The 13,286-nt window shown below is 40.1% G+C and overlaps 1 protein-coding gene across 8 annotated transcripts in view; it reads right to left on the bottom strand.

Moving 5' to 3' along the window:
• MAPKAP1 (MAPK associated protein 1) overlaps positions 1-8,672 on the bottom strand; it is a 209,800-nt gene extending 201,128 nt beyond the window's left edge. For 2 of the 8 annotated variants that reach the window (XM_045517536.2, XM_045517535.2), the window contains exon 1: positions 8,400-8,669. The gene's annotated coding sequence lies outside the window, so the exon portion shown is untranslated. Of the gene's footprint in view, positions 1-8,399 lie in introns of all 8 variants that reach the window. The other 6 variants (XM_045517539.2, XM_045517538.2, XM_074362230.1 and 3 more) reach the window with 4 other exon arrangements.
• Positions 8,673-13,286: the final 4,614 nt, after the last annotated feature.

The following is a 13,286-nucleotide window of genomic DNA, read 5'->3' on the forward strand; positions in this document are numbered from 1 at the left end:
CCCCTGGAAAAGAATGTCCACACACTTGACAAAAACCTGCTTACTCCAAATGGCTCACCAAGTGAAGGTTACTGTGAAATACTTCAAATTCCATAAGCCCTCAGGACTGCAAAGACTGTGGGAAGAGAATGTTCCAAGAACATACTAATGGTTAGAAGGTACAAAAGAAATAAACCCTGATGCATGATGACTAAGTCTAAACTGAAGACTGAATATACTTGTTCTGAAGTCATTAACCAAGCTTCAGTTTCTGAACTACATTATTAAAACTATTTTAATAACTACATTATTAAAAATACTTAACATATTTTATGTCTCAAGTATAAATAATAGAGACTTGTTATGAAAAATAACTAGTTTCCTTCACTTAGTTTAGGAGATATCTCTATCACAGTTCAGACTCAGTTTTTGCATTTTGGATTTTTTTTTTAATACCAACAACTTCAATTCTTATCATGTGTTTGTTCCCTGTGCTAATGAGAATACAGAATTTTTATTATCATTTTGGGGATGTGACCACCTTTCAATTCTGTTCATATTTTAACTCAGCAACTTTAATCCAGCAATCAAAGCTTCATTAGCTTGTAAACAAACTGTTTCTCGGGTAAACTGAATTGCCCCACATTACGATCTTAAGCAAATAAATAAGTACAAAAAAGGCAGAGATTATAAATTAGGGCAGACAAATCTGTATCTAGCCCCACGCCGGTAAAGAGCATTCTATCAATATAGTGAAATGCTAATCTCCTAATTAACAACCTAATTAGGTAATTATGGCTTTGCAGAGGGATGCCGAAATGAAATATGACAACATGGTCACCTCTTTATATGGCACCTGTGGGCCTTTTCAGCTGTCATTGCAAAGAGTGCAATATCAATTTGAACAGATGACAAAGTGTTGTCATTTTTCATTCTGATAATATACAGAATGCTTTGGACAGAAGCAGTTTACAAAAGAAACATCTTGCCTGGTATTTTCCTAATTTAAATATGCTCAAATACTTCTTTAAATTTTCTGCATGCTTTTATATATTGTATATAGGAGAATTACTATGCATATTAAAAAAAACTGGCCATCATGCTTAACTGTACATGCTGAAACTACTGCAATTTCAATTATGAAGTATATAATTAAAAAAGAGTAAAAGGCACAATTCTTCATGACATTTTAATATTCATACATCTTGAATACTGCTATCAGAAAAGTTAAAACCCAAAGGTTGACCGTTTTTTCTTACAACATTTTTAAAAAGTGAGATAGAAATTCATTTACAATTTTCCATTCCAAAAAAGCACTTCCCAAGATAGAATTATTCAACTCACAAAAAAAGCTCTATATACCAATGACCAGCCTTATGGAGATAGGAGTGTACTCTCTCTGAAAGACAGAGCTGTTACAGGGCTCCTCACTGTCCCACTGGCCACTAAAGAGATGCTGGTAGCACTGGGACACTGGTGCCACCAATATGAATATGACTCTTCTTCCAAGATATTTTTGGGAAGGAGAGGAGGCCTAGCCTGGGAATCTCAACACTTACATCAAGATACAGGAAACCATATTCTAAGTGTGAAACAACTGAGGTTAAAACTAACTTAAAAATATAATTCATTTACAACATCAGATCATCTGCATTAGGGAAAACTTTTTTGATCAAAATGATGTTCACTAGCTCTACTCACATTTCTCAATTACAATTTAAACTAAAATGATTTTTTATTGAAAATAAATTTATCAGACAATATTTTGGAAAACAGAAAAGCATAAAGACCCATAATCTCACCACCTCTTTTTTCCTTTACATATTTTGACATTAATTGGGATCATACTTTATATAGTTTTATATCCTTTTTTCACTTTTTATCATAGGATGAGCATATTAATATGTCACTAAAATTCTTCTAAAACATCTAAAATGTTTGCACAATATTTCCATTCTATGGCTTTTCCATAATTTCTCTTACCTCTTTGTTGAATACTAAATAAAGTTGTTTCTAACTTCTGCTATTATAAATACTGCCACAGTGAACACCTTTGAACATGAAAACTTTTCCACATCTCTGATTACTTCTTTAACAAATATTCTTAGAAATGGGATTACAACCTCAAAAGGCATGCATGATTTTTTAAAGGCTTGTGATAAATACTGCCAAAGTTCTTTCCAGAGATGTTTCACCAGTTTTTATTCCCACTAGCAATATACAAGTGATCACCTCACTACCAACCTCTGCCAGCAATGAGGATTATTAGTTTTATTAAATCTTAAAACTTCATAAGAATATACCTTAACGCTCTCACAATATAATCAATAACAACTTTCTGCAGGCACTAAGTTTAAAATGAGTAAAAAGGGTCATAGTTGATGACTCTCCCAAAACAAGGGCCAGTTCCAATATCCACATCTAGAGCAGCATGGAATAGTGACAAAAGCCCTGTAGTATTTAGAGTAAAACAACAACAGCAGCAGAAGCAACAACAGTTCAAATCCCCAGCTTTGCCTTTATCAGTAGCTGTCTTCCTTGAATCATTTTACTCCTCTAAGCTTCAGTTTCTGCATTTGTAAGATGGGGGTGAGGAGAACATAATACATCCCTAGTTCTAACAACTTCAAAAAAAAGTAGTCACAGGCACACGAAAAAGGTAACATATGCAACTGGAAGTGTTTGTTATTTAATAGCTCAATCCATTTAATAGCCTAAAAATAGCATACTGAAACTGTCTTCTCAATAGTGCAGTTGATCAGTATGCTAACTCACAAAGCACAGCTAGAAATTAACAAGACTAATTTCATGATCTAGTCAGGCAAATGACCCTCACTCCTTCACAGCCACTCCATAAAATCATTTCTTGTTACACTATACTAACAATCGAATGGCTTGTGCCCTGAATGCTGGCACCTACAACTCTCCAGAAGCTTCATGGAAGGAGGTATTTACACAAGTGGTGGCATTTAATCCTCACAAGTACCTTATGAGACTGGCAGTATTGTCCGGGTCACACAGAGTTAATAACTGACAGAGCCAATACTCAAATCCAGGTGGGTGTGACACCAAAGCCCTATCTCACACTGCTTCCAGATTCAAGTTTGCACCTCAGTGCTTCTTCGTTAGTCTCCTGCATGTCAGCAACTAAAGTGCAGACTAAAAATTTACTTGTTTTAAAAAGAAGACCATTCCTTCAAACAATTTTCTACCAATTTCTCTGCTGAAATAGTCCTTATCTATAATATAGTACCTTAAAATGAGTCCATAGGGAACTAAAAAATGTTATTTTTTTGAAGTTTTATACATTGATCCACTTTGACAGCATCAATAATAAAAGCATATTCATAAAAGTATACTCAAGTATAGGATATGAATCTAACACTGCATATATTTAAGGGTAAATGTGACATAACATTCAATTTATTTCACAAGCGATTACTATAATTTAATCCCACTAGTTATTCTAATACCTTCTTGCTGTTTCCAGAATTTAAGTTTTGTTAAGTGGCTTCTTCCATTTTTCTCACTTTCAATTACTTAAAACTGTTTTTTTTTGGGGGGGGTCCAAATTTTGTGTTTCCTATATTAAATTTATTTCCTCAATATACCTAGACTGCTGCCAACAAGAGTTAATAAATTTTGAATGACTGCTCAGGATTTATTTTCTTCATTTTTATATTCTATGCTATTTCCTTATACGATAGAGTATGAATGAAAATGAGTATCTAGAAGACCAATATTTCTTCAATTTTCACCTTGTGGAAGCTGGGTATTAAAATAAAAATAAATTAAGCTCTTGGGCTGGGAACTCCCTGACCATATTTCTCTCACTATGCTGGGTGACTCTATGCCTCCTTTCAATCTTGTGTATATACAATTAACAAAGCACCGGATGCATTTGAGGAGCACCTGGCTTGTCAAGGTCCTTTCCCAGAAGAAGAAATGAACAAAGAACAGAGGGAAGAGCTTGAACAGTGGCTCCCTACCTGCCATCAAGAGAGAAGAAGCAGCATTTTAGATTTGAATGTTCTCCACTGCGGTCTGCCAGTAATCAGCTGTGTGACTTTAAGAATGTCAGTTAGAATCAGAAAGCCTGGCATCCTGAAAAGACCTCACCAAGACTTTAACTAGCTCCAGCATTATCATCCACACGGGGAAAAAGATACAAAGATTTCTAAGTGACTTGACCAAAACCTAAAGGCTGTTAGTGGCATAGCTGCATTCAGAATTCAAGTCTCTTTCAGTCTAGAGTACTTTCTACTAAACTGTAATAAACTGGGCATCAATTTCTTCATCTCTAGACATGATGATAACACCCCTTGTTTGCTTCATGTACTGTAGAGAGAACAAAAAGAGACAAGAGATCTGCTAGCACTTAAAGTACTAAGAGCACAAAAGTATTACAAGGTCATCACCTCATCCAAACCCATCCCTCCAGAAATTGAGCCTGATTATACAAATAAAAGCATCCACCCTACCACTTCCCCAAAGATATCAGTATGAGTCAAACACAACACCCCCTGAGCTCAACAATTTACCAGTAGATTTCCGATCAATAATCACAATGTGTGTTGTAGCTCCTGATTTGAACAGAGGGTACCAAAATTTCAGTGATCAGGTAGGTCAGAGTTCACAATCAGGCAGCCTAAGACTGTCCATAGCCTACAAATGTGTTTTGGTCTACATGATAAATTTTTTAATGGCAATTTTTTAAAGTACATACATTAAAATCCAGATTTCCAGCATCTCTTGAAAACAATCAGAAGATTTAGGGGCACTGGGCCCACTTCCTCACAAGCAACTGGAGCTGAGTAGCCACTGCTACCTTCAGACTGACTGGCCCTATTCCCTCTAGTTCACAAGGTTTGTCCTACTCTTTATATTACACCACGGGCATTTGAGCTGGAGACTCTTGAGGGAGAGCTCAAAAGACAACTAAATTAATAAATATTTGTTTACTCTTTTGGCCAACTTTTTTTTTGCATTATCAACTCAAGCTGTGTGACTCTTGGGTAACACACTTAACCACTAAGCCTTAGGCTACTCATGTGTTAAAAGGGGGAAACCACCTATCTCACAGAATCATGAAGATCGAAGGAAATAAGGCATACAAAAACATTTAACAATGACTAAAATATAAGGGCTCAATTATTTTAAATTTAACACAAGTTGACATGTGCTAACTTCTGAGTCAAAACTTCTCAAAAACTTCAAACTCACAGAAAACACAAGGTCAGGGCAGCTCCCATGGGAGAAAAAAATGTAATGTGACAGAATTCCTTGCCATACAGCAATTCGGTATCTATTCTGTGTCCTTAATAAGGCCTATACATCAAAATAACAGATTTACAGCAAATTCTCTCAGCCTGAAGCACCTATAATCCACTGAATTGCAGCAGTTTCTAAAGTCTTCAGTTATGAGTCAACAAGCAAAACAAACGCTCCCTAAATTAAAAAATACACATATAAATATTTTATGTGACAGATGAGGCAATGAGCTCCTGAGTGCAGAAGTCATGTTCATTCCTCATTATCCTTATTGCCCAGCACAGTGACAGGTACTGAAGCTAGGGCTCAAGGGCTAGCTCCTTTCTGAAGCCACTCATATCACAAGAAGAAACAACATGGCATAGTACCAAAGAGTCAACATACCAAAGTCTAGCAGATAATCCCCTCTACTCACAGCTCCAACAGCTGCATAAACTCAAGGAATTTATTTAACCTCTCTGTGCTCTAGTGTCCTCATCTGTAAAATCAGGATGCTAATACCACCTTCCTATACAGGAATAAATGAGATGATGCATTTAACACAATGCTGGCACACAGTAAGTGCTCGTTAGCCACCATTATCAGTGCTTCCTCCTTTGTGCTCCAAAGTACCCTAAGGTGACTGCTGTCTTAGTACCTCTAAGGCTTTACTGCAGTTCACCTGCACACACATACAGCTCCCCCATGGGAATGTCAACAGCCTCAGGGTGGGGACCTGGTTATATTCCCCTTTGCATCCCTGGGTCTAACATTTTTCCTGGCACTGCTGAATAAATCACAGATCGTCAAGGTATTTATTAACAGGAAAGTTACTAGCAGAAACTGGAACTTACCTCTCTTGCTTGACACACAAGCCCTGACTCTGACCCCTACTGACCCTCCAACATTACCTCCCAGTATCCCCACTAAAAGAAGCAATGGCTTGCTTTATTCAGGCTGGCCTACTCATCACTCTAAAACCATGCCATAGGGATTGTACCTTTTTATCTTACAGCTATCATTTCAGGGGGCCTTGCCACATATCAGGCTCTTTATCCACACTACCTCACAACACTCCATGGAGTCTATCTCATCCCCCATCTCAAACCATACTTGAAGGAAATAATGCTTAGAATTAAGAAACTTGCCAAAGGCCACATATCTAGTAAGAAGAGGGGCCAGGAATTGAATCCAGAGTCCATGGTTGTTCTCTACAGAACGTCTGGCCCACTCATTCAAAGTTGAGCTGACCCACTACCTCCTTGCCTTGAAAGATTATGGTCTTCTCTACACTTAAAAGGACTATCTGTACCATTTATTTTGATATTCATATTTTTTCTCTTGTATAGTTGTTTCAATATGTACTTGCATATAAAGGGCTATGGTGTCAGAAAGAAGAAGGAAAAAAAACACATAATGGAAAACACACATACGTAGGCATGTGACAGACCTGGGTTTGAATCCTGGCTCTGTCTCGTACCAGATGCGTAATTTATCCTGAGCCTTCCTAACCTCTAAAGTGAGGCTAAAATGATTAAAAAAGAGAAACCTAGTAAAATCTCCAGCACATAGTAAATACTAAAGCTTAACTATTCTCAAATTATGAAGCATTACCTGGCCACAGAACACTCCTCAAAAGTGAATGACACCCCCCACCTTCTGTGCAATCACTAGATCACAGAAAGAACTCTCACAGAAAGAAGTGTACTTATCACCCTATGTTAGAATTACTTCCTTATCTCTCTAAATTAAGCAGACAAGGACTGAGTCTTATTTATCTCTACATTGTCTAGCATGGTACCTGGTATATATCCATACTCAGTAAATGTTTGCTAAATGAAATAACTGTAGATATAATGCTTGTTTATAGAAGTCCAGAATAGAAATAATTTCCAGCTGAGGTCGTCCTGAATTGGTTGATGAAAGGCCAATTTCAGCTGGGCCCTAGGTAACATCTGACTAGGTAAAAACAGAAAAGGAGAAATCTAGGCAGAGAGAATGTCCTACAGAAACCAATGAACAAAGGAAAGACAAAGTTGATTTGGAGTTCCACTTATCCAGAGTAAAGGATCAGAGAAGGGGACCTTTTGAAGCATAGCTGGAAGGTTAGCCAGGAGCCAGATCAGGAGATGTAGAGGAATGCGAGTGCACTCCAGCATCACAGCAGACGAAGGCAGGTATGAGCACAAAGCTGAATGGGAAAGGGGCCACCAGCATGCCTCACAAGCCCCAGCAAGCTTGCAAGTGTGTAAACTGAAAAAGATGAAAACAAGTATCAATACTTGATCAAGAACTCTCAGTGTTTACTGAGCATCTTGTGTGAGCTCACAGAGTATGAGGAATAAAACATGGTGCCTCCTTTTTCTGCTCTTATAAATTAGGAATCCAGCCCTTCTGCTTGTTGAAAGAGAACGAAAATGTTGACTTTGCTTTAACTGATGTGTAAACACCTGTCTCCCTTTGATTGTTCACACCTGGGGAAGTTCCGAACTTTGCTGGTTTGGTTTATAACAACATTATGCTTTGCACAGTGCCAGGTATTGTAACAGGCTTCAAAAATCACTTGCGTTCATTCAGAATGAAAACTGAACCAATCTCTGAATCAGCTTTCGGTTCTCGAGTTAAAGTAACGCTCTTGTTTAAACTACAATGATTTTCCCCCAGCCTTAAACAGATCTAGAAGACTCTTCGCCACTCCCATAAATAAAAAGCTGAATCAAAGTTCTGGCAGCACTCCGGCTAGGAAAAAACAGTTCTGCAAGGCTGTTGACTCTTTTGGGGCAACGGAGAGAAGGGGCGCTAGGAAACAGGGACTGCACAGGTAATGCTTTAAAAACTTGATTTTCACGTTATGAAGATTAATACACCTAGATGTTGCCAAGTGTTGGGCCAGAAACTGCCCAAGTCAACAGTACCCTCCCCAAACCCCAACACCACAAGGTCCACTAGCTTCTCCTCCCCCCAAATCACACACCCAGCTGTCACGTTCAAGGCAGCCTCCAGTTCTGGAAAGGACCAGGAAACGGATGCTCAAGGGAGACCAGAGCAAGGGTCAGACAGACTGCCCGCTGGGCAGCGCCGAGTGCGGAGGAGTGAAGAGGGCCGCCAGGCTCCCCAGATGGGCTGGCGGGCGAGCGAGGGAAGGAGCTAGCGGCTAGGGCAACCTTTACCTGAAGCTGCGGCCACACTATGGGCCAGGTCGGCCCCAGGACACGTTCCTGAGGGGAGGGCCCGGCTTCCCCGCTCCTCCTGGCCCTTGCCCGAGCTCCACACTCTCAGAATCCTCGGGGACTGGCGCGCCTCCCGGCCGGCTCAGCAGCCGCTTTCCAGGCTTGCCCTCATATCCCCGTCGCTCCCCGCCGCCGGCCGGCCGAGCAGCAGCCCCGTTGCCCCAAGCCGCGCCACGACCCGGAACCGCACCCCCCGCACCGGAAGTCCCCGACCGGGAAGAAGCCGCTGGCTGGGGAGGTAGTGCGCAAGCCCCAGAGCCAAGAGCAAGGAGGGAAGCCCTCCCGGGGGGCGGGGCCGAACGGGAGGCCGTGCGCATGCGCACCACTTCCCCGGCGCCGGATTTAAGGTCTGGGTCAGAGATTAGCTGGGAGCCTGGTAAAATTCACCGACCTATGGATTTGCGTTGGGCAGAAGTCGACGTCAGTGTTCTTCGAATCTCCTCCATTCTCCCCGCTTCCACGGAAAAAAGCCCTCAGTTCATCCAGAAATGAGTGATGAGACAGCTTTGTCTCTGGGTCAGGAAGACTTGGCTTCAAATGCCAACTCCAACCTGCTGTGTATCCTGGGACAAGACACCTCCCCTTTCTGACCCTAGGTTTTCCCATCCATACAGTAGTTCCAATTTTACAGTATTGCTGTGAGAATCGAATGGGATGATGCTTTAAAAACACTCAACAGAGATAAACTCAGTGTTAGTTATTACTCTTGTTATTCGTTAAACGGAGATAATTATCTTCCTCAAAAGCTACAGGGGGGTTTCCATGAGATACAAGGACCCGCCCCAAACAGGGGCTCATTGTTGGTAGTCTCCCTGTCTCTCCCAGTCTGAATCAGTGGGGGAAGGTACTGTGAAGGGGAAAGAAGGACTCAAGTAGTGCAATGATAGGGTATCTCTCCTGCCTGATAGTCCAGAATGTCCCTCTTAAAAATGCACCTTACCAAAATAAAGAACAAAAAGAAAAAAATCAAGGCTGAATTTCAGCCCAGGAGGGACATTATCCGATATTAAAGTCACCAACAAATACACCATGGATCCACTACCATGTATTCAAATATATGATTGATTTCTTAGCTTAGAGGGAGAAAAAGAAATGTACCTTACCACCCAAAAGAGCTTCTGCAAACTTAACACCGCAGTTCTTTCAGGGGCCTGTTGGAGGTGTTCAGCCAAAGCATAGAGTGTGAACAAGGTTGGATATTGTTTTCTGATGTCACCAGACTATCATCCCCACCTAAATATTAATCTTCACTTTCACTTCTCTCTTGAACTCCAGTCTGAAGCACAGCTGTCTGTATAAAACTCAACCTATCCAAAATTGAAATCAATTAAACCCATTGAGCTTTCTCTCTGCAGGTTCTAAGGAGTGAATACCCACTCTACCACTTGAAAGTTTTATGAATACGTCTCCCTAAATTGCCTCTCTAAATTTCCTTATCTGTAAAATGGAAAAACAAAAGTCCTAATTAACAGCGCTGTGAGGATTAAGTGAGATTATATATATAGAACAGAGCCTGGCATGTAGCTAACATTTACTAACATTTGCATAAAATGCTTACCACTATTACTACACCTCAGTCAGTAAACAGATACTTACCAAGTGCCTATGTAGTAAGCTTATCCTTGGCACTGGAGATCTCATGATGAAAAAGCCAGACAGGGACTCCACCCTAATGAAGCTTACCATAAAGTTTGACTATGGATTTGAAATAGTGACTGTGGCAAGTTGGAGTGCAGGGAGATATGGTAAGATTTTAGGAACACTAAGGGCCCTGTTGAGAATTGTGACTCTGAATTTATGGTTATACTAATATGATGGTTGTGTGATTTTTCTCTTGTTAATCTGAACAGTTAAGATACAGGCACACAAATAGTGAGCAATTGGGTCAGTCCAAGGAAGTTTTGCCAGACAGGTGTGATGGGGTCAAGGAGTTTAAGATCTTGGCTTTTGAGAGTGCTTAACACAAAAGGTCACAGAATGGATGCTCAAGAGGTAAGTAAGAGAGTTCTGGAAAGGCCCAGGTCACTGGCCTGAAGGTCCCAAAACAGGTCTAATGGTCGTTACTGATGGTACAAGGTAGAAAGATGGAGGTGAGCCTAAGAGATGGACATCCTGAATAACCTCAGATGAAGAGCCATGTGAGAGTGGGGTCCTGGCTGAAGTGGAATGGAAGAAACAGTTACTGAAGATGAGACAGTCAAGGCACTGAGATGCCATGTGACCTCAAAACCTCCCCGATGAGGGACTAATATGAGGTGAAAAGGAAACCAGGTGTGCTTCCCAAGCCATTCTACAACTGAGGAAGGTAGTTAGGTGAGGAGGAGGGATGACAGGCCAACTGCATGGCTTAGCCATCAAGGAGTGGGAATTGTATCAGAGTGGAAGTGGCATTAAAAAGCGGAGCATACATTGACCTATAATCTGACCTAAGAGTGCATAGGAATAGGACCATGACAGCTGATGCACTCAGAAAAATTACATTTTTACAGCATACTGGTGGGGCCAGGGGCTGGTTAGGGGAGTTCATTAGACTGAGGGCAGAGAGACCAATACCTCAACATATCCATGGCAATCAGGTTTTCCATACTTCAGCTCTGACTTGGAAAGGAGGCCATGGTAAGGGATAGAGATCTCCTTTCTTCTGCTCCCCAGGACTAGAATCGGGACCATGGATAGGGGCTCAAAGACACCTATTAGCTGTGTGGTCTTCCACAGGAGATTTGCCTTCTGTATACCTGCTTCCTCATCTAGGTTAATTGTGAGATTCGATGAGGTAAGGCATGGAGCACACTTAGAACAGTGTCAGGCATACAGGAAGTGTTCTGTGAATGCCAGCTCCTGGTGCCTGGTGCACCAAAACACACAGCAAGAATCAGGGCCCCTTATGGATCTGCTTTCCTCAAACGTAATTGCTTGAGCAATTGCTGCTCAAGCCCGAGTTGCCTTTTCTCTCTCCACTCAGTCAACTCCTCCTCTCTCTCTCTTTTTTTTAAAGTAGCTTAAAACAACAACCATTTATTGTTTCTCAAGATTCGGTGGCCTGGTGGGTGGTTCTTCTGCCAGTCCTCCCTGGCGCGTTCGTGCACTTTCAGTCAGATGGCAGTTAGGATAGCTGCAAGGTCTCAGCTGGCTGGAGACGTTGGCCAAGGCACCTTGGTTTTTCTCCTTGTGGTCTCTCACATGGCTATTTTTTTTTTAATATTTTTTATTGATTTATGATCATTTTACAATGTTGTGTCAAATTCCAGTGTAGAGCACAATTTTTCAGTTATACATGAACATATATATATTCATTGTCACATTTTTTTCTCCATGAGCTACCATAAGATCTTGTATATATTTCCCTGTGTTATACAGTATAATCGTGTTTATCTATTCTACAATTTTGAAATCCCAGTCTATCTCTTCCCACCCCCCACTCCCTTGGCAATCACGTTTGTATTCTATGTCTGTGAGTCTATTTCTATTTTGTATTTATGCTTTGTTTTTTTTTCACATGGCTATTTTGGATTTCTACCTCAAAGAGTGGTGGGATTCTTAAAGGATCAATCCCAATGTGCTTTATAAAAAATGTTTTTTATTAAATATATATGTACCACTTCAACCATTTTAATCATTAAGAATATTCTAGTCATTCTTGAAAACCAAATTCACATACTGCTTCCTTTCCTCCAGGAAGCTTTCCCAGATCACTCCTCCCTAACAGGCCACATGAAGAGCTTCATTCTCTGTGTTCAACACGTATTACATTTTCTGTTATTCTTTCAATATACGTCTGTCTCCCTGACGCCCTGAGCAAGGGACATTTCTTTTTCTTTCTTTGTTTCTTTTTTTTTTTTTAATATACTAAAAGCTTAAGACACCATAAACACTTGGTAAAATGCATGTTAAATGAAAAGGTACTCAAAACGTGCACATGAAATGAAGCAATTGGGAATCTTATTTTGCTAAGCAGAATGTGCACGTGGAAAATACTTTGCCAAACCTCTGACAACAAGCTGAAAGTGAACATACTAAGATGAAAGTAATGCTCTTTCAAGCCCTGCCAGAGCTGTGGGAGAACGGAGGCACTTTCTTGTTTCTCTGCAAATGTGTGTTCTTGATATTTTGTACGTGTGAATACATTTCCCTGCTATTTGCCCAATTTTAGTTTCCTCTCCTTTTAAAAGATATTTTTTTCCTCCCATAGGGAAAACATTGGCATGTTTACTCCTATGGTACAATGCAATTTCAGGACAACAGTAAATTAGGCGTCAAAAATTCATTCAAACTATTTGAGAGGAGTCTCTAGGAAGTGGACAATTTCAGAGCAATATAGTATTTTTTCAAATTAAAATAATATTTCAATGTGAAGAATTTTTTTTAAAGTAAATGTATTGCTCATAATAAGGTGAGTTTGGTGGGTGGAAGGGAAGTACAAAATTAACCAACCAGAAAAATCTTAGATATAATAGTCTGTGGATACTGTTTAAGTATAGATCAGTTTTGGGGGCTCAGGAGAGATTCCATGAGCTTTGTTCTATTGTCTTTTTGTGCTGACTATTATTTCTGATCTCCTTTTTTAGGTACTTGGGGTAAAAATGAAACATCTGACTGGTATTATTTAGTATCTCTCTGGCTAAACTTATATATAAATGTAGCCCTTTCCCCAAATCCAGGCTCTAAAACCAGCTTCCAATAGAACCTTTTCTTGCTTTAAAGGTTAGCTAGTACTGTGAGTGCCAACTCCTAAATTAATTGATGTTAACAGGACTTAGGACATAAAAAAACAGACTCGTATGTTTTGTTGAATGCAACTTCTAAGAATGCATAATTAACAGTGTCTCC

Source organism: Camelus bactrianus, chromosome 4 (genome assembly GCF_048773025.1).
Source record: "Camelus bactrianus isolate YW-2024 breed Bactrian camel chromosome 4, ASM4877302v1, whole genome shotgun sequence".
Lineage (NCBI taxonomy): Eukaryota > Metazoa > Chordata > Mammalia > Artiodactyla > Camelidae > Camelus > Camelus bactrianus.